This window comes from Sorex araneus, chromosome 5 (assembly GCF_027595985.1).
Source record: "Sorex araneus isolate mSorAra2 chromosome 5, mSorAra2.pri, whole genome shotgun sequence".
NCBI classification, from domain to species: domain Eukaryota; kingdom Metazoa; phylum Chordata; class Mammalia; order Eulipotyphla; family Soricidae; genus Sorex; species Sorex araneus.
The window spans coordinates 107,255,724-107,281,657 of record NC_073306.1 but is presented as its reverse complement, the minus strand read 5'-3'; the positions used below and the strand labels follow the sequence as shown (position 1 = coordinate 107,281,657).

Below are 25,934 nucleotides of genomic sequence, written 5' to 3'. Positions count from 1 at the left end.
GATTATTTTAGAACTAAAATCCGGCTAGGAAAAATGTGCATTGAATGAAAAGATTTTTAGATGACTTCACTGTATACTGAATAATCATATGCAATAGGTTTTGATTTATGCATCAAACACCTGGCAACTGGCTTGCTGCGATTCTGCCTTCTTTCAGTGTCTTCTTTGTAGCCTGAAGAGAGGTATAGAAACCATTCTCTTCCGATTCACTGGTAATTCAGATCTGAGAGGAGAAATTCACACCAAGAATGCTGATCCAAATTTGCAATTGATCTAAAAAAAAAAGTGGAAACAATGATCTGAAAGAATGAAGATAAATTATAACATAGATATAAATAAAGTTCTTCATTTAGAGTAAAAATAGTCTACTGTGCAAATTCAGTATGCGGGTGATTTGCCTTGGAGGAACTTGATATGAAACCATCTGGGGGTTTTAGATGTCTACAGGCTCACATAGAATGTGATTCATGTGCTCTGAAAAAGTATGCTAAATGAAAAAGATGGTAGCTCACTAGAGTACTATCTGGTGTTCGGAAATCTAGCTTCTGAGTTGGGGATTACGGTTCTAATCTTCACTGTTCCAGTATCTCAGTGTGAACCTGCTTAGGTTATTTACTGTTTCTTGGCTCCAGTTTCTATAACTTATAAAATGTGAATTTGGAATAAATTATTTCTGATAGTGCTTCCAGTTATAAGAATCTGTGATTCTGAGTTGGGTCATAAAAAAGCCTTTTTAAGTTTTTTTTTTTCCCCTTGTGAACTGATGAAGGATAGCTAAGAGAAAAAATTCCCAGGCACAAAGAAATAACTGAGATCTAAGATGAAAATATATGTATATTTGTTTTTATTTTCTCAGTGATTGTGGCACTTTTATATTATTAACTCAGCCTATGGCCTATTCAAAAATAATATCTTTCTCAACTTATTTTTCCTGTGTGCCTGAAGAACTTTGTTTGAGCTTCCTGTAATTTTCAGGTACAAATCCCAGCAGGATGCTGCTGACTCACTTTCATTCCAAGACAGATAAATTGAGCTATATGTACTTTTACAGTGTGTGGTGTTAGATGTCTAGCCTGAGACTTTCAAAATTAAAGTCCTGCCTGTTGCCTATTGACATATACAGGGTCCCAGACCTCTCTTTGTAAGAATAGCAATTTATAATCAAAACTATGGAGTGATTTTTTTGGTTGTTGTTGCCAAAATGAGAGTTGAATCTAAGTTATGGGTATTATTACTTTCATGTAAGTTTTAAATAACAATGGTTTGCAGGGTCTCAGGGCTTTGTATCAGCAGGGTTTTTTAAAAGAATATCCACCTACAGTGACCTATTGTTCAACATTGTTTTTGTAAATTTTGCTTATTAAGTAATTTAACATAGGGTTTATGATATATTCCATAGAATTAGATTTCTTGCATCATTTTATATTTGTGTTATCCACATCAATATTTGAAACCTTGAACTGTGTCTTAAATAATTAAATTAATAGACATTAATAAGACAAAAAAAAGAAAAAAAATAAGACTCCTAAATGAACAGCTTAAAAGAATAACACATTATATTAAGGTTGTTGTGTTAGGGAACATAGGAGTTTTTATTTTTCCTTGACTTCTCTTTGCTTTCTTTTACCTTCCTCTCTCCTCTGCCTTCCTTCTTTCTACCTTGCTTTTCTTCCTTCTCTTTCACCTTTTGTTTCCATTGTATGTAAGTATTTACTGAATCACCATTGTGTGTTAAGGCAGACTGAGGTTTTTATTACAAATAAGTTGTCTACCCTCATAGTACTTGGGTCCAGGAGAATCATATAAGTAAACAAATAAAAGACAGAGTAGTAGAACCAACTGACTCAATGATGGCTGAGAAGATAGCTCAGAAAAAATTTTTAGCTTGAATTCTAAACACTGATTTAGTGGTTGAGCTGGGTTGAATTTAAGAAATATTCTATGCAGGGGAAAACCATATTGTAAAATATTAATCAAATAAATTGTATAGTACAATTAAATTTTTGAATGTCAATGTGGACTGAAACAATAGCACAGCAGGTAGGGCATTTGCCTTGCATGCAGCCAACCTGGGTTTGATTCCTCCCTCCCTGTCAGAGAGCCTGGCAAGCTACCTAGAGTATCCTGCCCACATGGCAGAGTCTGGTAAACTACCCCTGGAATAATTGATATGCCAAAAACAGTAACAAGTCTTCACAATGGAGGGCTGGAACAGTAGCACAGCAGGTAGAGTGTTTGCCTTGCACACAGCCAACCCAGGTTCAATTCCCAGCATCCCATATGGTCCCCTGAGCACCGCTGGGGGTAATTCCTGAGTGCATAAGCCAGGAGTAATCCCTGTGCATCACCAGGTGTAACCCAAAAAGAAAAAAGTCTCACAATGGAGAAGTTACTGTTGCCCAATCGAGCAAATGGATGAACAAAGGGACGACAGTGCCACAGTGCTACAATATGGCCAAAACCTGGATTTCAAGGGGAGATTTACCCAGAAGTCAAATTGAATAGGTAGTAGTAGTATGTTACAAGGACATTATTATGAACCAGAAAAGTAATAGAGAATGATCAGAAGGTTTGAAGAAGGGAACTAGCTTAATTGATTTTCCATTGTTGAAAAATCACTTTTTCTGTAGGGTGGGAATTGATTTGAAGGGACAATGGTTGATTTTAGGGAAATTGTTGTAGTCCAAATAAATGATGATGATAATGTTATAGATGCTGAGTCAGTCTTGGTAAGAAGGGATGAAAAATCTGTTTTATCTGAACAGTAATTTGGAATCTTTATTTCATTTTCAGGTGATAGTTTTTAAAGATATTTAAAAAATCAAATATAAATCCTCTCTACCCTCATTATTACTATTACTAATTTGAGAATATAAAGACTGCCAGCCTAAGGAAGTAACTCATACCTGTGTGAATTTTCGGCTTTCAGATTAGATTTGTAGATGCTGTGTTAATTAGAGTAGAAGAAAGAATACCAGAATAAGAGTCAGAGTTGAATTTAAGTATTGTTACTAATGTGCTTTTTGACTACAAGTAAATAACTTAACCTCTCTAGGCACTCCTTTCAATTTTAATCTTCTGTGATTCTGTTGATGTCTCTAGGGAGGAAAAAGCTCCAGGTGTTTATTTGCACATCTTCCCTGTACTTTAATCCTAGTGGCTTACATTTTGAAATTCTAGAGTCAGAGAGAGACTAGTGGGGGAGGGAGGGAGGAAGGAAGGGAGGGAGGAAGAAGAGAGACAGACAGACAGACTGACAGAGAGACAGACAGACAGACAGAGACAGAGAGCAACAGAGAGACAGAGAGAAAGAGAGAGGACAGGAGAGGGGAGAGAGGAGAGAAGCCACAATAGAGTAAGAAAAGCTGAAACCTATAAAATAGTAAACTAAAAATTAAAAAGCAAGCTGTCTTTCTATTTTGCACACTTCTTATAGACAAAATAGGATTTTAGGTGTCTGAAAGATGAACCATAGAAATTTAATCTTTGAGAATAGAAGTAGTGAGCAATATGAATTAGACTAAAGTGTGATTTGTTTTCATATGTGTGTGTATATACTGGTGCTGATTCGAATCACATCAAAATTCCCTGTAGAAGTTTGTTCAAAATATTGGGGAATCAGATAATATGAGAGACAAGGCCTGCGTTTCTATCCTTGGCGCCTCATGATTACCCCAGCACCTCTGGAAGCAACTTCAGAGCACAGAAGCAGGGATAGTTTCTGGACCCACAGGGTGTAATCCTAAAACAAATAAAAATCTAAGATAGTGGCTATTGGTCTCATCCTCAAAACTTCTGATCAGGCGATAGAGACCTAGAAAATAGGGATATACGCTGTGCTATAAGGCAGCATTTTTGATGATGATCCATCTCAGAATCTTAATCTGGTCTTGCAAAATATTACTTGAAAAGTGGTGGGGGTAAAATTAATTTGAGAAACATTTTAATGTACTATCTTTTGTACAGCCTGGCAGAGCTTGCCAGGCTCTGCCCGTGTGGGCAGGATACTCTCAGTAGCTTGCCCGGCTTTCCAAGAGGTATGTATATACTGTCATCCCATTGATCAATGATTTGCTCAAGCGGCCCCAGTAACGTCTCCACTCATCATTGTCCTGAGATTTCAGTAGCCTCTCTTTACTCGTCCTTCATCAGGGGAATGAGACCCATCATTATTACTGTATTTGGCATATGAATACGCCACGGAGAACTTGCCAGGTTCTCCCGTGTGGGCAGGAAACTCTCAGTAGCTTGCCAGGTTCTCCAAGAGGGAGAACTAGGCTATCAGATGCAGCCACACGCTTCTGAGAGCTTGGTTTTATAGTCTCTGGATATTGGCCATTGATGGCACTTTCTGGGTGTGACCACCTAGCTACCGGAAAATAGGGAATCTGGGTGGAAGAGGTCCAGTCCCAATCTGAGCAACCTTGGAGATCTCAGCCCTGGGTCCTGCACACCTGGCTTTCTCTGCCAGTTCCTTCATGCATGAGGCTCATCCAAACGTGTGGAGAGTGGCCTTGAGCATGACTGTGGCTGGGTTCCGGAGGTTTTCAACTGCCAGGGCTCTTCTTGGGGCAGAGAGGGAAACTCAACCCACCCCCTCCGAGGGACTTCGGTGAAGACAGCCTGGCGCAGGGGCAAGAGACTGTGTGGCTCTTTTCTGGGAGCTTGGTTTTATAGTCTCTATACTATACACGACGCATGGCATATTCAATATGCCAAAAACAATTATGATAGGTCTCATTTCTCTGACCCTGAAAGAGTCTCCAATTATTGGGAAAGACAAGTAAGGAGAGGCTGCTAAAATCTCAGGGCTGAGAGGAATAGAGACGTTACTGGTGCCCGCTTGAGTAAATCAACGGGAACAACGGGATGACAGTGATACAGTGACACAGTGATCTTTTGTAGATGAATTCATTAAATTATTAGAGGTTCTTGGATTTAAAGAATTTGTGTCACTCAGCTTATTCCCATATTTCTCAGATTCAGTTTTCTGAGACTGCCATGCTTACTAGTATTATTCATAAACAATCCATAGCACTAGCATTTTATGATGGAAATTTATAAGACGTGAGTAAGATATTGTTTATAGTCATTGAAATGTAGTTTCAATCCATGGAGAATTCCAAGGACATTGGACCTTTGTTATTTAAACAAAGGCCCACATTTCTGAAATGCTGAGGAAATAAAGATATATTTATGGCCAGAAAGAAGAGTGATTTTATCAACAGGCTGATATTAGTACTGTTGTATAACTCATACACATTACATTCCATAATTACTCACATTTACTTGATGTGATGACAACACCTATGTGGTGCTATGTAGTATGTACAAATCTTAGATGCCAAAACTTCTCTGACCACACTGTAATGCATGGGAGCTGACTGTGATTGTGCTTTCACAATCAAAAATCGTGCTTTCACTGTCATCAAAAATTAATCATGTGAGTGATCTTGTCCAGATTATTAATCCCTAAATAATAGGCCCCTAAAACTATGTCTAGAATAGCAATATATGACTTTGATTTTAATAAAATGAGGTTGTTGCCATAATTCATTCATCAATACTTAAGTAAATTAAAAGGTATTTTTATATGCTGGCCTGAGAAGGAACTGAGATTCATCATTAAACGTATTACTGGCTAAAATATAGGTCCTATGCGCGTTCCCCCGGAGATCTCTCCGGCCCGCGGAGAGACAACAGTGGAAAGCGCTCCTAATAGGGTGGATTCTATGAGCGGTCCCGATCTGAAATAAAACTAGCGAGGTTAGTAAACAGGGGCTCAAGACGAAACGTGCCGATTAAGAGCAAGTTTATTAACAGCCATGCTGGTTTTATACTTTTCTTAGCAGGGGGTTGGTACATAAGTTGTCAATCATCAGGGAAGTGTCTTCTCAGACCAAATAAGGAAAGATTCGGGGCGTACTTTGGTGGGCTTACAACATTCTCCAAGAGTAGGTTGAGAAATAGTGGGGAGAGGAAGGCAAGGGTTTATCTGGCAGGAGCATCTGTCAGGAGGAATGCACAAGGCTTTTCGTGTAGAGGAAGGCACTCTACTTTACGGGCTTTTTGGGGTCTCTTAGTTAACTGCCCCGGGCTACTTTTACTTCTTGAGTTAGCTATTTCCTTTGTCACAAGGGCACCTGTGCCTCAGGTTATGCAAAGCTGGTAATGGAATTTTCCGGTTTGTCCAGGGTAAAGGTTTCGGGGTCCTCTTTTGTTCAGGGTCCTGAGCAGTCCCCAACATCCCTACATCATTTCATAAGAGTTATTGATTGCCATGTGTCAGAAAATATGCTTGGCACTGGGGACACAAAGGAAAAATAAAAGGCTTCTGATTTTCAATAAGGATAGTTTAAGTGAAACTGGCACATACAGAGATGTATAACCATCTCAGACTTTGTGATACTAGTTACAATGCATAAGTACAAGAGACAATGGAAACATAAAAAATAAAGCACCAAGTTGGCCTGGGGGAAATCAGGAAGATTTTCACAGATAAAGCTGGTTTGGTTTAGTTAGGTTTCTGATTTTCTTCTGAAACCCTCTGCTGACTCTGCTCTTCAATTACCAAGAGAAAGTTTAAATTCTGCTGCCTTGCATGTACTTATACACTTTTCCAAAATAAATTGTGTTTATGTAATAATTTTTACCTTTTCTCCTCACTCATCATTTCCATCTTGATATTACTTTGAATTATACCCCCCACAATAGTCCAAGTTTCCGCTGAGCGTTCACATTTCTGGTACAAGCTAATAGATTTTTTCATTTGCTTTTGGCTTGCAGATGTTGAGCACATGGCTCTTAAGCATGGCATTATTCTGAGAAGGATGACAGTCTTCAAACATTTTGATTAGTACCTCAATTTTATCCACTTCTCCATATAGAAGGGAGCCTGTGTTTTATATCTTCTCGGCATCATATCCTACATAAAGCACTAGTATTTAAAGGCTTTCCTCTTTTTTTTTTTTTTTTTTTGGTCTCTAGTTTTATAGGAAACCACTTTGAGGTTTTCAGAAAAGTTTAGTATCTTTTAGACCAAGACTGGAATTTTTTACTTAATTTTTTATAGTCCAAAGAAACACACCTGCACTACTATAAAATGCATCTTACCTTTTTTAATAACATGCATTTATAAAGCACTTTATGTCTTGTGAAATATTTTACTTTCATTATTTAAATTTGCAATGTCATTTGAAATATGAAGAAACAGAACCTAAGTAAATTTAGTCACTGATTCCAGATAGTATCTCTAGTTCAGTGATAGAACCACTTCCCAGAGCATCTTCAGCCTATAATTATGAAGCTCCTTAAAAACTTGTATTGCATATAACTTAGAATTATCTTGTAATATATGAGATATCTAAGAAAGATTAAAAATGAAGAAGTGGAATTTTTGTTTGACAAAACAGTTGCAAATGATATAATAATAATAATTATTAATGGTTTAGGTGGATAAGATTTTTAGAACATGAAAAATATTAAATTAATAGCCATGCCAGATTGAACATGATAGAAGAGTCTGATGAAGAACAATGAAATGGTGAAGCTGATATAGTGTTGAATGAAGGAGGACTGTAACTAGCAGAATAGATAAAGACAAGAAAAAAAAGAGAAAAAGTTGAAAGAGCTCTCAGTCAGCAATAGAAGAGACCAATGGCTAGTGTATAGGGAATAGATGTAGACAGGAAGCAAGGAAATTGAATTTTAATGAGAAAATTTGATGCCACAACTACTGGTCAATGAGAAATCTATGAAAGGAGGCAGATCTTGAAAAAATAAAAGTAATTCATTACAATTTAGTCACACAAGTCATGTCACCATCCTCTGATGAGAGAGTATTAGAGGTGATAGTAGTAACGGAAAATTGTTAAAGGGTCTGCGTTGCTCCATTAGAGAAGACTGTAAAGGATGAAGATATGACTCTATGATATGTAATGGACATACCACTAGCTTTTGGCAGTGATATGAGCTGCCAATGTTTTAAAAAGTGCAATAACTCTGATGGTTACCAAGATACCATTGAAGTAAGAAATTTAAACTTTGTTAATTCTTAGCATATCAATATGATAAAATAGCCTCAAAACATTTACTATTAGACAGCATACATACCTTTTCTCTAGTGCTTATCTAGTATTTAAAATTAGAATTTATGGCCTAAAACTTAAAAAATATTTAAAATGATATGATTATTATATATAAAATAATATATCTGTTTATATATGAAATGATATGTAAAATATATGAAACAATATAAACATTATTTTATAATCATTATATAAAATCATAAATAACTAAATTGTCAGCCAAAATATCTCATCACAGCCATTTTGAATGACTTTATGATTCTACAATTAGCATAAAAATCAAACCTGCATAAAGTGTGCCAACTGTTAATATTCATAAATGTACATTCATGAAATCATCACAGAGTAGGGAACATATAGACTATACCCTATTTTCCTCTTGTGTCCTTTTGTAATTCATCTGTCCCAACCATCCCTGACTCTAACATTTCTTTCTAAATGACTTATGGATCAAAATGCATATGAAATTACATTGGCTCATATAATTAATTTTATATACACACATACACTGAAGGTAGAATGTAGAAATTCTGCGGAGGAAGATATTTTTTTAAAATGCAGTATGTGACGGATTCACTGGCGAATTCTTCCAAACATTTAAAGAAGACTTGTTGCCAGTTCTCCTCAAGCTTTTCCAGGAAATCGAAAAGACAGGAACCCTTCCAAACAGTTTCTACGAGGCACATATCTCCCTAATACCAAAAGCAAACAAAGACACCACTAACAAAGAAAACTATAGACCAATATCCTTGATGAACACTGATTCGAAGATCCTCAACAAAATACTAGCAAATAGAATCCAACAACTCATCAAAAAGATCATACACCATGACCAAGTGGGATTCATCCCGGGGATGCAAGGATGGTTTAACATTCGGAAATCAATCTACATAATCCATCACATCAACAAAAGTAAGGATAAAAACCATATGATCATATCAATAGATGCAGAGAAAGCATTTGACAAGATCCAACACCCATCCATGATAAAAACTCTCACCAAAATGGGTTTTGGAGGAACTTTTCTGAAGATAGTCAAAGCCATCTACCATGAACCTATGGCAAGCAGTATCATCAATGGAGAAAAACTAAGGGCTTTTCCTCTAAGATCGGGGACAAGACAAGGATGTCCACTCTCACCACTTCTCTTTAATATAGTACTGGAAGTATTAGTAATAGCCATCAGGCAAGTAAAAGATATTAAAGGGATTCAGATCAGAAAGGAAGAAATCAAGCTCTCACTATTCGCAGACGATATGATACTATCTAGAGAAACCTAAAAGCTCTAGTAAGAAACTCTTAGAAACAATTGACCTATACAGTAAAATCGCAGGCTATAAAATCAATACCCCAAAATCCATGGCCTTCCTATATGCAAACAATGAGACAGAGGAAAGGGACATGAAAAAAGCAATCCCGTTCACAATTGTGCCCCAGAAAATCAAATACCTTGGAATCAGCTTAACTAAAGAAGTAAAGGACCTCTACAAAGAAAACTATAAAATGCTACTCCATGAAATAAAAGAGGACATGAGGAAATGGAAACATATCCCCTGCTCATGGATAGGGAGAATAAACATTGTCAAAATGGCAATACTCCCAAAAGCATTATACAGATTTAACGCGATCCCTATAGGGATACCCATGGCATTCTTCAAAGAAACGGAGCAAGCAATCCTGAAATTTATATGGAACAATAAACGCCCACGGATAGCTAAAACAATTCTTGGGAAAAAGATGATGGGAGGCATCACCCTCCCCAACCTTAAACTCTACTACAAAGTGGTAACAATTAAAACAGCATGGTACTGGAACAAAGGCAGAATGGAATATCCCCACACACAACCCCAAATGTATGATCATCTAATCTTTGATAAGGGAGCAAGAGATGTGAAGTGGAGCAAGGAAAGTCTCTTTAACAAATGGTGCTGGCACAACTGGACAACCACGTGCAAAAAAATGGGCTTAGAACTCGACCTGACACCATGCACAAAAGTCAGATCAAAATGGATTAAAGACCTCAACATCAGACCACAAACCATAAGGTACATTGAAGACAAGGTAGGCAAAACCCTCCATGATATTGAAGATAAAGGTATCTTCAAAGATGACATGGAACTAAGCAATCTAGTAAAAACAGAGATCAACAAATGGGACTACATTAAACTAAAAAGCTTCTGCACTGCAAAAGATACAGTGACCAGAATACTGTATCTGTGTAATAGTGTACAGAATGGGAAAGGATATTTACACAATACCCATCAGATAAGGGGTTGATATCAATGGTATATAAAGCACTGGTTGAACTCTACAAGAAGAAAACATCCAACCCCATCAAAAAATTGGGCGAAAAATGAACAGAAACTTTACCAAGGAAGAGATATGAATGGCCAAAAGGCCCATGAAAAAGTGCTCTACATCACTAATCATCAGAGAGATGCAGATCAAAACAACCATGAGATACCACCTCACACCACAGAGGCTAGCACACATCCAAAAGAACAAAAGCAACCGCTGTTGGAGAGGATGTGGGGAGAAAGGGACCCTTCTACACTGCTGGTGGGAATGCCGGCTAGTTCCGCCCTTTTGGAAAATAATATGGACAATTCTCAAAAACTAGAGGTTGAGCTCCCATTTGACCCAGCAATACCACTGCTGGGAATATATCCCAGAAAAGCCAAAAAAGTATAGTCAAAATGACATCTGCACTTATATGTTCATCGCAGCACTGTTTACAATAGCCAGAATCTGGAAAAAAAACGAGTGCCCTAGAACAGATGACTGGTTGAAGAAACTCTGGTACATCTATACAATGGAATACTATGCAGCTGTTAGAAAGAATGAGGTCATGACGTTTGCATATAAGTGGATCAGCATGGAAAGTATTATGCTAAGTGAAATGAGTCAGAAAGAGAGGGACAGACATAGAAAGATTGCACTCATCTGTGGAATATAGAATAATAGACTATAAGACTAACACCCAAGAATAGTAGAAATAAGTACCAGGAGGTTGTCTCCATGGCTTGGAGGCTGGTCTCTCATTCTGGGCAACTCAGAGAAGGGAACACCAAGTAAAATGTGGTTGGAGGTCATGTGGGGGAAAGATGATGCGGGCCGAATATAGACTAGAGACTGAACACAATGGCCACTCAACACCTTTATTGCAAACCACAACACCTAATCAGAGAGAGAGAACAAAAGGGAATACCCTGCCATAGTGGCAGTGTGGGGTGGGGGGTGACGGGACTGGGGAGGGGGGGAGGGATGTTGGGTTTACTGGTGGTGGAGAATGGACACTGGTAAAGGGATGGGTTATCAAACTTTGTAAGGGAGAAACATGAGCACAAAAATGTATAAATCTGTAACTGTACCCTCACGTTGACTCACTAATTAAAAATAAACTATTAATTTTTTAAAAAAAAGATAAATTCCAGATGATCTCACATATCTTTAGTATACAGAATAACAGGCCAATGGAATTCAAAGTATTCACAGGGGGTGGACGCCTAAATTACCCTGGTCCCGAGATTATAGAAAAGGGAGAGAACAAAACCAAGGAGGAAAGTAAGAAGAGATGGTTGGAAGTAACAGAGGAAAGGACTTGTTGGTGGTGTAGAGGTGTGGTTTATCAATATCTCTGATACAATATAAATGAAAGCATGAAATGCGAACTATAACAAACAAATTTTAAAATGTCCTGTCAAGGTGGCAGGTTGGGGCTGGGATGGAAACTGAAGACACTGGTGGAGGGAAACTGGCACTATTGATTAGATTGGTGCTAGAACAGTATATTCCTGGAATTCAACTGAAAGGTAATTTTGTAAATCATGGTGCCTAAAAGACTAGGGTAAGTTCATCAGAACTGGAGACATTTTCTATAAACTGAATTTACATGGGGGGTAGCTGGTAGGGGCCCCTGGGACACTGGGAGGGAAGCGGACTCTCTGATGATGGGTGGAGCACTGGAATGATGTATGCATAAAAATATAACTGGATTATAAACCTCAATACATCAATAAAAATGTTTTAAAGAGAAAAAAATTAAAAAAATTAAATGCAGTATGTGGATGAATGGCTCTTAGACTTGGGATAGTTTGGGTCCAGGTTGGAATGGATGGGTTAAGTCTGAGAGCATTTTTATCTCGGGGCAAAGAGAATACAAAGTTAAGTCACAGATGAAGGCTATACAATACTAAGAGACTTACAAGACTTCATTTGCTCAGATAGAAATGCTGATAATCTGTAGGAAAAAAATTTGCTTATGAGAAATCATGAAATCAAGGTTGAGAATAGGTTTAAGACATGAAGAACAACCATAGAGATTTTTTTCAACTAAGTGATCCAGTTAATTCATTGATTCATTTAAGTATTTATTTGTTGAATGCCTGCTGTACCTTAACTTCTATTAATGTGATTTTGCTATGCTGACTTTTGGAAGTGCATTAGCAATAGGCTGTGGTGTATGTGAAAATTTTACATTTGGATTATTGTTGGCTGAGCTCCATACTGTTGTTAACATCTCACACAAACAAGAAACTCTTGCTATTATTATTGTTATTACTGCTACCCAAACTCCAGACATAATTTTGGATTATATTTGTTATTTTTTAATTCTCTTTCTCTCTCCCAGAATTCCATTTATTATGTTTGCATATAACATGATAATATGGATAGAAAATATTAAAAATTTATAAAACTTAGTATTGGAACCACTAAATCAGGATATTAATGTGGCAAGTTATTCAATCCATATACAAAGATTTGCATTTCTGTACAAAAACAAGAAGCTAGATGAGAATGAAAACAGTCCCATTTAAAGTCACATTAAGAAAAAATACCAGGCCAGAGTAATTGCAGCAGTTCATGAACTTGCCTTGCACAAGGCTGACCCTGGTTTAATCCCTGGAGTTCTATATGGTCCCCCCCCAAGCACCTCAAGGAGTAATTCCTGAGTGCAGAATAACCCCTGAGCATTGCCAGGTGTGGCAAAATGCCTTCCCACCTTGCCTCTCCCCCCCCAAAAAAAAAGGAAAGAGAAAGAGAAAATATTACTTCAGAATAGATTTCAAACAAAAGGAGGGTGCCAGAGCAATAATACAGCAGGCAGGACACTTGTCTTGCTTGTGGCTGACCAGAGTTTGATCCCTGGGATCCCATATGATCCCTTGAACACTACCAGGAGTTATCCCTGAGCATCACAGGATGTCTCCAACACCTCACCTCCAAAAAATGTTTAACTTAATGAACTTTGTTTTTTATGTTAAGTAGCTTTAATTTTTTGAGCAATAACTTTCAAAATCTTTATAAGATATTATCTTGCCTGTTCAGCGGAGGTGTCATATTTATTTTTTAGCCTACAGGGGTTTTTGGAAAGGAGGGATTTTTATCAAATCAGGAAGAATTTTAATGAAGTGGCAAGAAAATTTTTTAGTACCTAGTTCCAAAGGTCTTTGGTAACTATATCTTAGTCACCTTTGTGAATAATTCAGTAACAGAAACTGTGCTGATCCATGACTGGATTCGAGTATGGTTTAGCTTAAGTTCCGAAAGTTGCTTGCTGTCATATCACAAATTGGTGCAACTGGGATGATGGATGATGTACATATGTAGCCACTCATATGACATATATATTATGAAACCATTTCCTTATGTACCAAACATTTTTAGGAATTGAAACACACAATTCTGAGCAATATATTCTGAATAAGAACCTGTACTATTTCTTTAATACAACATTCTAGTTATTCAGAAATAGATTTGGGGGCCTTAGAGATAGTACAGAATGTAAACATTTGCCTTGTTTGCAGAAACCCAGGTTTGATTCCCTGAGCCCCTCCAGGAGTTGATCTCTGAACACAGAGCAAGGATTAATCCTTGAACTCAGTGTGGCCCAATAAACCCAAATAAATAAGTCAATGGATTCATGTTTACTCCCTGAAATAAAGTGATCTAGGACTTTACACTTTATTTATTTATTTATTTATTTATTTTTTAAGTTTTTATTTTCTGAATCACTGTGAAAAATATACAAAGCTTTCAGGTTTAAGTCTCAGTCATATAATGATTAAACCCCCATCTCTTCACCAGTGCACATGTTCCACCACCAAGAACCCCAATATACCCCCCTCCTGCCCACCCCCCACCTAAGTAGCTAATGGTCTTCACTTTATTCTCTGTATACTTTGAATGCATTCAATATTTCAATAGAGAACTCACTATTATTGTTTGGGATTTCCCCCAATAATTAGGCCTGCTGAAAAGGCATCATTTAATAATTTCTTTTCATTGCTGAAAATGAAGACTCTATGAGTTTTGGATTTCTGATATTTTAGCTCAGTTCACAGTCTAGATTCATTTCTGTAAGAAACCGCTCTGGGTTTCCAAAATGGGTTAGAAGACCTCTTGGATCTTTAGGAGCAGAGGGTCCGTTTCGTGCGTGGCAGCTCTGGATCTTATCTGGGCAAAAGGCGTGCCGGTAATGCCCCCCCTCCCATGATTGCCTACGAGCCACATCACTGCAAAATCATATTTCTGGGTTGGGAGTCTTAGGAGGTGGCTCTCGCCACGTGGATATTGCCGCTGCTGCCATTTTCCATGCAGAAAAACAGGGTAGAGAGGGAAAATCCCTCCCCGGGTGGCACGGGGTTGTACCACAGCTCAAAGTCTAGATGCATTTTTTAAAGAAGCCACTCTGGGTGTCAAAATGGGTTAAAAGACCTCTCGGATCATAGTGTTTAGGAGCAGAGGGTCCGTTTCGAGAGCAGCAGTTCCAGATCTTATCTCTAGGGTTTTACACTTTAAACTTTCCTCTTCTGGGACCAACTTAAGAACAATTAAACTTTCTTCCTCAGGGGTTACTCCTGGCTCTGCACTCAGGAATCACTCCTGGAAGTGTTCAGGGTACCATATGGGATGCTGGGAATCGAACTTGGGTTGGCCATGTGCAGGGCTAATACCCTACCCACTGAACTATTGCTCTAGCCCCTGTTCTAGATACTTTTCAATCCTTGGATAAAATATACCCTCTTAACATTTTATTCCTGATGACTCCATGCTCTAAACAAACTTAACTGCTTACGTCCATTCTTGCCACTTTGATTATCATAGAGACACTAAGTCACTTAGATTCTCTATTCTCTGGTGTTATGATCTATAAAATTTGGACAAGAATGTCTATGTCATCCATCTTATTTGACAATCAATTAGGATGAAGCATGGGTCTGGTAGATGAAGTTCTGGCACTTGAAAGTCTGGCACATACAAACATCTCAGTAAAACTTAACTATTCTTTGTATTTTTGCTATTCCTGATATCTTCCATGGTAAACTGATTTTTAAAACACTCACTGCATCAACCATGACTCAGATAATAGCAGATGACATTTTGACTGTACTCTCAGCTTCGTATCCTGCTTACACATTCCGGTGGCCCGTGGCCCACTGCTGAAGCTTTCCACTTTCTGACAGCCAGTGTTCTAGCAGAGTTCTAAATTCGATATTCACCCTGCTTGCAGAAGGAGAATGACTGCTTCCACCATTTAGAAGACAAATGATGCTTAAAACTGTCAAAAATGCACCCCAAAATATATGAATTAGAAAATTAATGATGAGAGAATTTTGCTCTCAGGGATTTGCTAGGTGGTTGCATAGAGCTTATGAGGAAAAAAATAATTTTTAAAACTGCCGGATTCTGCTTTACTGTTTTACAACCACTTGGAGTGGCATTCTACCACTGGCATTCTCTCAGAATCACCATTTAGTTCTCATCACCAGTGAGGGATGTGGACAAGTTGTTGATAAAAGGGTCTTCCTGAGCTCCGTATTTATTGGGGAGGGTCTGAGAATCTGGTCTGGGACTGCACCATTACTAGAGCTCTTGCAGGCTTCCTGCCAGGCCTGACAAAGCCTGGCTTTACAGGAAGTTGGAATTTTAGTTGTCTTCCCAGAATGTCCTGCCATGGAGCCTTTCTTGTTCAGTCTGTTACTGCCCCAATGAAAGGCCAAAGCTTTCTTTGTACTGGCCTGTGGATCAGATGTTTCAGAGCAGCAAGAGGATAATCCCCCCATAGGAATGCAAAGGTTTCTTACTCACCAAACCAATCAGCAGGGCTTGCTTTGCACAGCCAGGGCAGACCTGGCTGGCACAGGGATAAGATAATCAAGAGTGCTCATGCACAAGCGCAAGTACGTGCGTGCATGTGTGTGTGCGTGCATGTGTGTGTGTGTGTGTGTGTGTGTGTTTCTCTTTTTCGTTAACTTTAGAAGTAAAACTAGTAACTCTAGTAGGACCTGTGCCCCATGGTTAAAAATAGGCTGTTGATTACAGTCTAATATTGAAAACACTTAATTACAGACCATAGGAAGTCTCATTGGAGCCTTATTTAACTTGGCACTCCAGAAGAATTTTACAATACATAAGGGGTATGCTGGTGTGTTAGAGTACTCTTCAGAAGGGAATGGTTATGTTGAATTAATTATACTTGTAAATTGAAAAGCAATAGATATCCAAATGAAATTCCTCTGAGAGTGTTCAGAAGATCAGGTAGAGTAATTGGTTAGAATTTTTGTGCCAAGTGGTGGCTCACTAAGATACTGTAATGAAAAATACTCTGAAGAGCCATTCTTCCTTTGTAGTGAAAATGCCATGATTGATAAAAAGGCTCCACTGGGCATGTGGGACAACAAAATGGCAATTTGTATAGTGAATAGTTGCCATCCCTATAATCACTATCTGTGCTAGACTAAAATATAATAGCAATGATTTTCTATATCCAGAGTGTGTGTAAAACTTTAAACATGCACTTCATGAAGTATAAGGAACAAATATGAGTTACAGGTACTGTTCATTCCTCCTTTCAGCCAAAACTTATTCAGCATCTTCTGTTTTGTAGGTGCCATGAGTCTAAAATGGAGTCAGTTTTTGTTTCTATCTTGAAGAGCTTCTTTAGCCTAGAGGAAATGATGTGCAAATTATTTCATAAATAAAATTAATAATAAATGCACATGTTAGAATTTTCACAGGAAAGATGCGGGAATTGACTCTGCTAATGTTCAGAGGAAAGCCTCAAAGTATGATGTTTATCTAGTTTCTATAATGTGAGTACATAGGAATCATTTGCACTTGCATTTTGAACCAACCCTCCAAAATGTTGATTTGGGGGCCAGAGGGATAGTCCAGAGGGTAGAACACTTGCCTTCAATGCTACCAACCTGGGTTTGACCCCCAGAACCCCATATGATCCCCTGGGTACTGTTAATAGTGATCCTTGAGCAAGATCCAGGACAGAGACCTGAGCACTGGCAGGTGTGGCACAAAACCCATTCACAAGAAAAAAAAATAGATGTCTTTTAATATTTAGTATGGTTCCTAGTGCCATTGTTGTTTTAACTTGATACTGTGGATTTTCAATTGGAACTTCTGAATACTTGGACTCAACTTATTTTTCTCTCTTCCCTTACAAATTCATCTAGAACAATTTCTATTAAATGCCACTGCTTTGCTTGTATTGATCTTTGTTGTCCCAACTCTTGTATTCACTCAGATATTTATAGTTGAATATGTCGATAAGGATACAGGAGCTGATGGCAAAGCGTTATATATTTGGAAATAATTTGACATGACTTACCTTATATGGGCTTCTGGGTTTTCAAGTTGGTTAGCCTGTCATATCTATATTTCCCCTTGCATTAAAATGACAATATAATCACATTTTTCACTAATGCTATAATAGCACAAATCTATAGATTTGCTGCTTCTGAGCTCACAAACCTCTGTTTATGAATAGGCTTTGGCACATGATTGTGTGTATGAAATGTTACACAGGTTTAAATGAACAGGTATATTCTAATTATGTACTGAATTAACAATATATAATCTTAATTGTTTTAATGACTTTGTAGGGGATGCATATGGATTAGTAATATAGTAAAAACTGAGGCAAAGTGTAAATACATGCTTTGTAAGAAAGACTCACCATTCTTGTATTACCAGTGGGAATCTTATACAATATTTGGATTTTTATTTCTAAGAATTGCTATTAGAAAATTAGTTTGTATATAAATTACTTGAATGCACAACAGCTGCACCATTTTATGTTCATATCAACAATTTGCAAGAAATTCAATTTCTCTACAGATTAGCCAACACTTATTATTTTGTAACTCATTGTGATATTGATTTGCATTTCTTAATGACCAATGAAGTTGGGCCCCTGTTTGTGTGCTTAAGGGCTATTTGTATGTGTTCATTGGAGAAATGTCTATTCAAATCAATATTTAAGTTGTCTTGTTTGCAATATTTTAGTTGTCTAAATTTCTCATTGAGTTGTAATCACTTAAAATATGCATTTTTCATAATAGATGGTGACTTGTATTTTATCATTGCTGCATTCTTTTACTTTCTTGACAGTGTTCTTTAAAGAACAGAAATGTTTAAATAGTTTTGAAGTTTACCTTTTTGTTGCTCATGCTATCATACTAAGGGACCTCAACCTAAACTAGATCACAGTATTTATTGTTTATTAAAATAATGGTGCTATTATTAGACTTAGATCTTATGTGTAAGACATGAACTTTAACATGGACCATATCATGTCAGATCCGAATTTTTAAATTTTTTTTGCTCTTACATCTAAATTTTGGATGTATTTTAAGTTAGTGTTTACATATGATATGAGTAAGATGTTCAGTTTCATTATTTTGCATGTTAATATGAAGGTGTCACGGTCAAATTTATTGAAAAACAATTTTTCCTCATTAAATTGTCTTTGCACCCTCACAAAAAATCTATTAATCATAGAAGTATTATTTTTCCTGACACTCAATTCTTTTATATTTATCTTGGATAAAGTCTGTACTAACATATTATATTTATCTTGGGTAAAGTCTGTACTAACATATTATATTTATCTTGGGTAAAGTCTGTACTAACATGGAAAGTAGAACCAGTAGACTCAATCTCACAGAAGAAATTGCTGAAATTGAAGATAAAAATAACAAAGATAAATTAAATATCAAAGATTATAGAAACATAATTTAGAAAAAGTTAACAAAGTATGAGATATATTGCTCTCTTAGAAGAACGCATGAATTCAATAGGAACTTTAGAAGTTTCTGAGAGGAGAAAGGGGCAGAGACCATATCCAAAGAAACAGTAACTGCGAAGATTCCCAAACTAAGAAGAGAACTAATAAAAACATCCAGGAATCTGAGAGAAAACCCAAATCTCTAAGTCCAATTTGATTTATCTCAAGATAGGTCATTTTAAATGATCAAAAGTCAATGATAAAAAGTATTAAGAGTCCTCAGGAAAAGAAAGGAAGCAATATACAAAGTAAGCTACAGCAGGGGCCTGAGTCATAATATAGCTGGTACCACACTTGCCTTTCACGTGGTCCACCTGGATTCAATACCTGATATCCTATATGGTCCCCCAAGCACCACCAGGAGTAATTCCTGAATGCAGAGCCAGGAGTAACCCTTGAGCATCGCCTTGTGTAGCCCCTCACCAGAGGGAAGCTATATCAGACTTTCGTCAGACTTCTGATCTGAAACCCTAAAATCTATCAGAGTTCAAGAGTATTTTTACACTATTTAAAGAAAAATATTTTATTTATTAATACTTTACTTCTGAAAAAATTGTCTTTTAAATATGACAGAGAAACAAATTATAAATCTCTTTTCAGGGAAACAAAACTAATAGATGAAAACAATATAATCACTAAATCTTTTCTGTAAGAGTTGCAAAAATGGGTTTTCTTCATGACAAGTAAAAAATAAAGAGCACAAAACTGTGAGCAAGGTGAGAAATAGAAACAGTAGCAAAAATTAAAACATCAGTCACAGGACAGTAAAAGATATAAATATGAAAAGGGACAAAGAAACTGTACAGTTAAACATGATGAGTCAATACTAGGACAAAAAATACTTTGTTACATTTAGTAAGTTTTATGCATCCCTCATGATAATCACAAAATAGAAATCTGAAGCAGAAACTCAAAGAAGAAAAACCAGAGAATTGGAATCAATTACTAGGGAATACCAACCACATCGAAAGGCAAATTGAAAGAATGTGGTGATGGGGTAAATTAGTTGAAAAATGAAAGAAACACAAAAGAATTTGCTAAGTCAGTCAAACATGTCAATAATCATTTAATATATAGTCAGTTTTCCAATTAAAAGCTAAAAGAAGTGCCAGCGAAATAACTCCAAGGGTAGAAATGCATACTTTGCATGCTGGAGTTCAGACACATTTTAGGTATCACATGGTTTCCTAAGCATGTCCAGGAGCAACCCCCAAGTAAAAATGCTGGGAGTAGCCACTGAGCACTGCTGGGTGTGACTTAATAACAATAACCAAGCAAGCAAAATATCTAATATTAACAGAATCTAGTGCTTCTCAATCTCTTTTCAACCACGGTCCCCTTCTGACCCTGTTTTCTCCATTCTAAAGGTTTGGTCCCAGTCTTGGTGGAATATGAGCACTGGTGAAGGGATGGGTATTCGAGCATTGTATAACTGAGATTTAAACCTGAAAACTTTGTAACTTTGTAACTTTCCACAATAAAAAATTAAAAAATAAATAAATAAAAAAAATAAAGGTTTGGTCCCAGTCTTGAGCATGGTCCCCCACTTATGTGTTTCTCCCCCACAGGTGATTGTTGCCCTTTTGGAATATTCTGTGCCCATGAGGCCATATGGCACCTACTTGAGAAATACTGATCTTTATTATGCATATGGCAGTATGTTCAACTAGTGTAACTAAAGCGAAGTTAGGAGTAAGACTAGATAAGGTATTCATGCCAATAAAGCAGAGAAAAGGGAAGAAACTGCTATTATCATTTATATTTATAAAATTATATTAATTAAAGTAAAAAGACATGAACATGTCATTACATAGATATTAAGGAGTCAACCCATTAAGAAGATATAACAGTCATTAATAATGATACATCCAATGTGCACCCAAATCTACAAAATAATTATGTACAGATAGCAAAGAATAAATGATAACAATTCAGTAATTTTAGGGAATCTCAGTACTCTACTTTTAACAATCCATTGAAAAATCTAGCAAGGAAATTATGGCATTTAATGAAATGATCTATGAGATGGGAATAATAGATATATAACAGATATCCATCCCAAAGAAATGAAGACACATTTTTATCAAGTAAATGTGAAAAATTCTCAAGAATGGACCACAAAGTAGAATGCAAAAGGCTTCATATGTAGACATAGATAATTATATAGATAGAATACCTATCTACATATAAAATGTGTGTGTGTAAAGTGAAAAGTCAAGCATCATTTTTTATTAATAATGCTATGAGACTAGAAATCAGCAACAACAGCAAAAAGAATAGGAAGAACCTCAGACCTAGGAACTAAATATTATTCTGAATAAATCTTGGGTCAATTGAAAAATCGAAGCAGAAATAAAAAATTATCTGGAGAACAATGAAAACAAAGAAACAAGTTCTTGGATCTATTGGGATGCATCAAAAGTAGTATTAAGAGGGAGGTTCATTATTGTGCAGACCAACAGCAATAAAAAGAATAGTCTCAAGTAAGCAATTTAACCTTGTACCCAAGAAACTATAAAAGGAGAAACAAACAGACCCAAAAGTCAGCAGACAGAGGAAGGATATAAAAAATTTAGAGTACAAATAAAATGGGAACTAAATGGATGAAACAAAAGATTGATGAAACCAACAGCTAGTTCTTTGAAACAATCCATAAAATTGGGCCTAGAAATGTGGCTCAAGTGCAGAGTGTATCTTTTTTATGTGCAAGAACTTAAGCTTTATCTCTGATATCATATGATCACCCAAGAACCATCATGTGTGGCCCTGATGGCTCCAAGCTCCAGGTGTGGTGTAAGCACGCGTGCACACCCCCCCACACACACACAAGCGCACACACACCCCATTTCCCTATGATCGAAATTCTTAATTTTTTAATTGAATCATCATGACATGCACAGTTACAAAGTTGTTCATGATTGAGTTTCAGTTATACAATGTTCCATCACCCCTCCCTTCATCTGTGTACATTTCCCACCAACAATGTCCCCATTTCTCTTCCATCCCCTCCCCACAGACTGTCTCTAAGGTAGGCACTTTTCTTTTCTCCCTCTGTCTCTCTGTCTCTGTCTTTACCTACTGGAAGCACTCAATTCTTGTCCAGGGTGACTAGGATCATAATTCTTTTTTTTTTTCTTTTTGGATCACACCTGGCGACACATAGCAGTTACTCCTGGCTCTGCACTCAGGAATTACTCCTGGCGGTGCTCAGGGGACCATATGGGATGCTGGGAATCGAACCAGGTCAGCTGCGTGCAAGGCAAACGCCCTACCCACTGTGCTATCGCTCCAGCCTAGGATTATAATTCTTTGAGGCAAATTTGGTCCTATTTCTTTCAGTTTCATATTTGGAATCACTAGTCTTTCAAAATCCAGCCATTTCTTAGAATTCTCTTACACTCTCTATAGATTCTAATTCTTTTGACAAAGGCAATAATTATTAATTTTTATTATTATGTTTTAAAATATTTACATTCCATATAAATTATAGAATGTAATATCATTGTCACTGTCATCCCATTGCTTATCGATTTGTTTGAGTGGGCACAAGTAATGTGTCTCATTGAGAGACTTATTGTTATTGTTTTTGGCATATCCAACACACACAGGTAGCTTGCCAGGCTCTGCCGTGCGGGCTCGATACTCTCGGTAGCTTCCCAGGCTCTCGGAGAGGCGCAGAGGAATCGAACTCGGGTCGGACACATGAAAGGCGAATGCCCAACTGCTGTGCTATTGTTCCAGCCCAGAATGTAATATTAATAATTTTAATAAAAGAATTATAAATAACTTATAGAACTTATTTATTATCAAATTATAGTATGTACTTCTTTTTATCAGCTATTATTATTTCATGCTGTATTGGATAATACATGGGACTAATTTTTTATAGCAGAATTTGTGAGTCAAACTTTTTAGCTCTAGTGGAAACTCAGATAGTTGACAAGCATTCCTTAAAACATAGATTTCCTATCATTTCACAAATTGACTAGACACCCCTTATCACCAAATAAGAGACTGAAATACTTTTGGTAATAATGAATGTGAAGGTAAAAAGACACTTTTATACTTTATTAGACAAGATCACAAAGAAGCAGCTAACAGGATAAAATGCAACAATTGGAGTGTAGCTTTTGCAGCAAAAAAATAAAAGAATAAGACATAAAATAGACATTTCATGAGCAAATCTCTATGACAATCAACAAATTGAGTAGTCCAAAACACATTGTACTTGCAAGCATTATTATATCCTCCACTTTCTCATTAAGCACAGAGAACTCTGATATTGGGTTGCATTTTTATGTCTCTTGGGTGGGCAGCTATAAAGTATGAGACATGTACAATTGTCATAAGGTGTTGAGAGCACTTATTAACTCAAAAAACAACCAAGAATAATTGCTGCCTGGTTGCCAGCAAAGAAGTGATTTAAACAAAATTTTATATGATCTTAGAAAGGGTTTTGAAATCATTATTAGTATCTTAATTTTGAAGCATCAATGAAATATACCCACTGGCAAAATTTTGAGATAAAAACATTTTGAGGAATTTATATTCATAAGAGTAGAATTTATGAAAGGTTTTCTATAAATTATTTATTCACAAGGAAATCCATTGAGAAAAATGACTTTCCCAAGATAATAAGTGATAGAACTGGAATTATAAGCTCTTTCATAATAATAAAAGTAACAAAAAAGAGAACCCTAGAAATAATCTAAGGCCTTCTTTATGTACTATTTATTCAATTCACACATTACAAAGTAGATACTACAATGGTATCATTTCACAAATGATGAAATTGAGGTGAGGAGGTTAAGTGGTTTACTTAAAGTCATGAATTTAATAAATTGTAGAGGTTAAATTCAAACTTAGAATGTTTATTTTCAGGTTGTGACCCTTTAGCGTTCTATTAGTTTTATATATGATACCATGCATCGCTTACGTATGATATCATTTCATATTGAATTTAATGTCACTCATTTTGCCAAATAAATAAACTATAATTTAGCATCAGTCTTGTAATATATATTTTATAATTATATTTTCTTTTAATGAAGTACTGGACTTAGGGTGAACTCTGAACTTAGCAATCAGGCTTGAAGTATTTCTTAGAATATGTCTATAAATACATATAAACAGTTTTTTATATCACTGTATCACTGTCATCCTGTTGCTCATCGATTTGCTTGAGCAGGCACCAGTAACATCTCCATTATTACTGTTTTTGGCATATCGAATATGTCACGAATAGCTTGCCAGGCTCTGCTTTCTTTATATAATGCTAAATATTTATAAACATTTTATTTATATAATACTAAATATGATTTTCCTTATCCTAATATATACATTACCTTACAATTAGAAATTTGATCATAATTTAATTTTCTTTGGCAAATTTTTAATTTTTATGTCCCTAAACTTGATTTGTTTTAATTTTTATTGTTTTAGTTTTGAGGTCACATCCAGTGATATTTAGGTCTTAAACCTGAGTACGTGCTCAGAGATCTTAGCTCCTGGCAGGGATCAGGGGAGCATTATGTGATGCCTGGAATCCAGCCTGAATCCATTGTGCACTGTCACTGTCATCCCATTGCTCATCAATTTGCTCAAGCGGGCACCAGTAACATCTCCATTGTGAGACTTGTTGTTATTGTTTTTGGCATATCGAATATGCCACAGGGAGCTTGCCAGGCTCTGCCTTGTGGGTGGAATACTCTCAGTAGCTTGCTGGCTCTCTGAGAGGGGCAGAGGAATTGAACCCAGGTCAGCCTCGTGCAAAGCAAATGCCCTACCCGCTGTGCTATCGCTACACATTTTCAAATACAGTTATTTGGTAAGACTTAATGCAGATAGATAAAACCAATAGTATACAGAACATGAAACTGAGTCATCTAAATATGGTAAAGTTATTACAGCAAAAAATGAAAAAATCAGCTTAGGAGGCAGAATTCTGAATGTCAATGATATGAACAGAAGTGAAACAGCATGACAGATACTTAACACGCCGTCTCTGGTGAATAGATAAAGTAATCTAAGAGAACTCTTCAAGTGTTTTGTTAGCAGATGTTCACATAGGCAACCTGACTCAGAAGAATTTACCTAGTGCTGGATAAATAGTATTTCTATTATAAAATAGTTTTTCTAGTCATGGTTTAGGTGTGTGCCTTGTATGTAGCTGACCTGGATTTATCCTCAGCACCTGAGCACTACAAGGAGTAACTTTTGAGCACAGAAATATTTCCTACCTGTTAATAGAACGTCGATTTCTTTATCTAAATGTGGAAATGAAAATTCCTATCTTGGTAACACAAGAATTAAAAACGTGTTAAAATACCTTGTGCAGTTTTCAAAAACAATTTTGAAAATTTTGGGACTTCACAACTGAAACACAATTTTAAATTTGTGGATATTGTTTTTGATAGTCCTCAATAATTTAGGACCTTATTTATTAATGGCAGATTGTGGGTAGAAACCTGTGATAGAAAATGTTTGGTGAGGAATAATTTAAGAACTTCAGTTAAAACTGTCATTTACTTTGAGACATATAGGGAAAGCTAAATACAGTTGTTACTATGTTACTATGAATTCTTTCATATGAAAGAAAAGTTCTTAAATTTCCTATTGCATAAAGGAGAATTAGCTCTTTATTTTGTAATCTATCATTTTATTCCTTTTTTTCTTAGAAACTCTAAATTAAAATTCTAAATTCTAAAGATAAATATAACCTGTATTTATTTTTCTAATCTAACACTGAAATTTCCTGAAGGTAT

General features: G+C 36.5%; 1 protein-coding gene across 1 annotated transcript in view; it reads left to right on the top strand.

The window, feature by feature from the left end:
• Positions 1–25,934, top strand: part of CTNNA3 (catenin alpha 3) — a 1,605,010-nt gene that overhangs the window by 773,360 nt on the left and 805,716 nt on the right. The window lies entirely within an intron of this gene.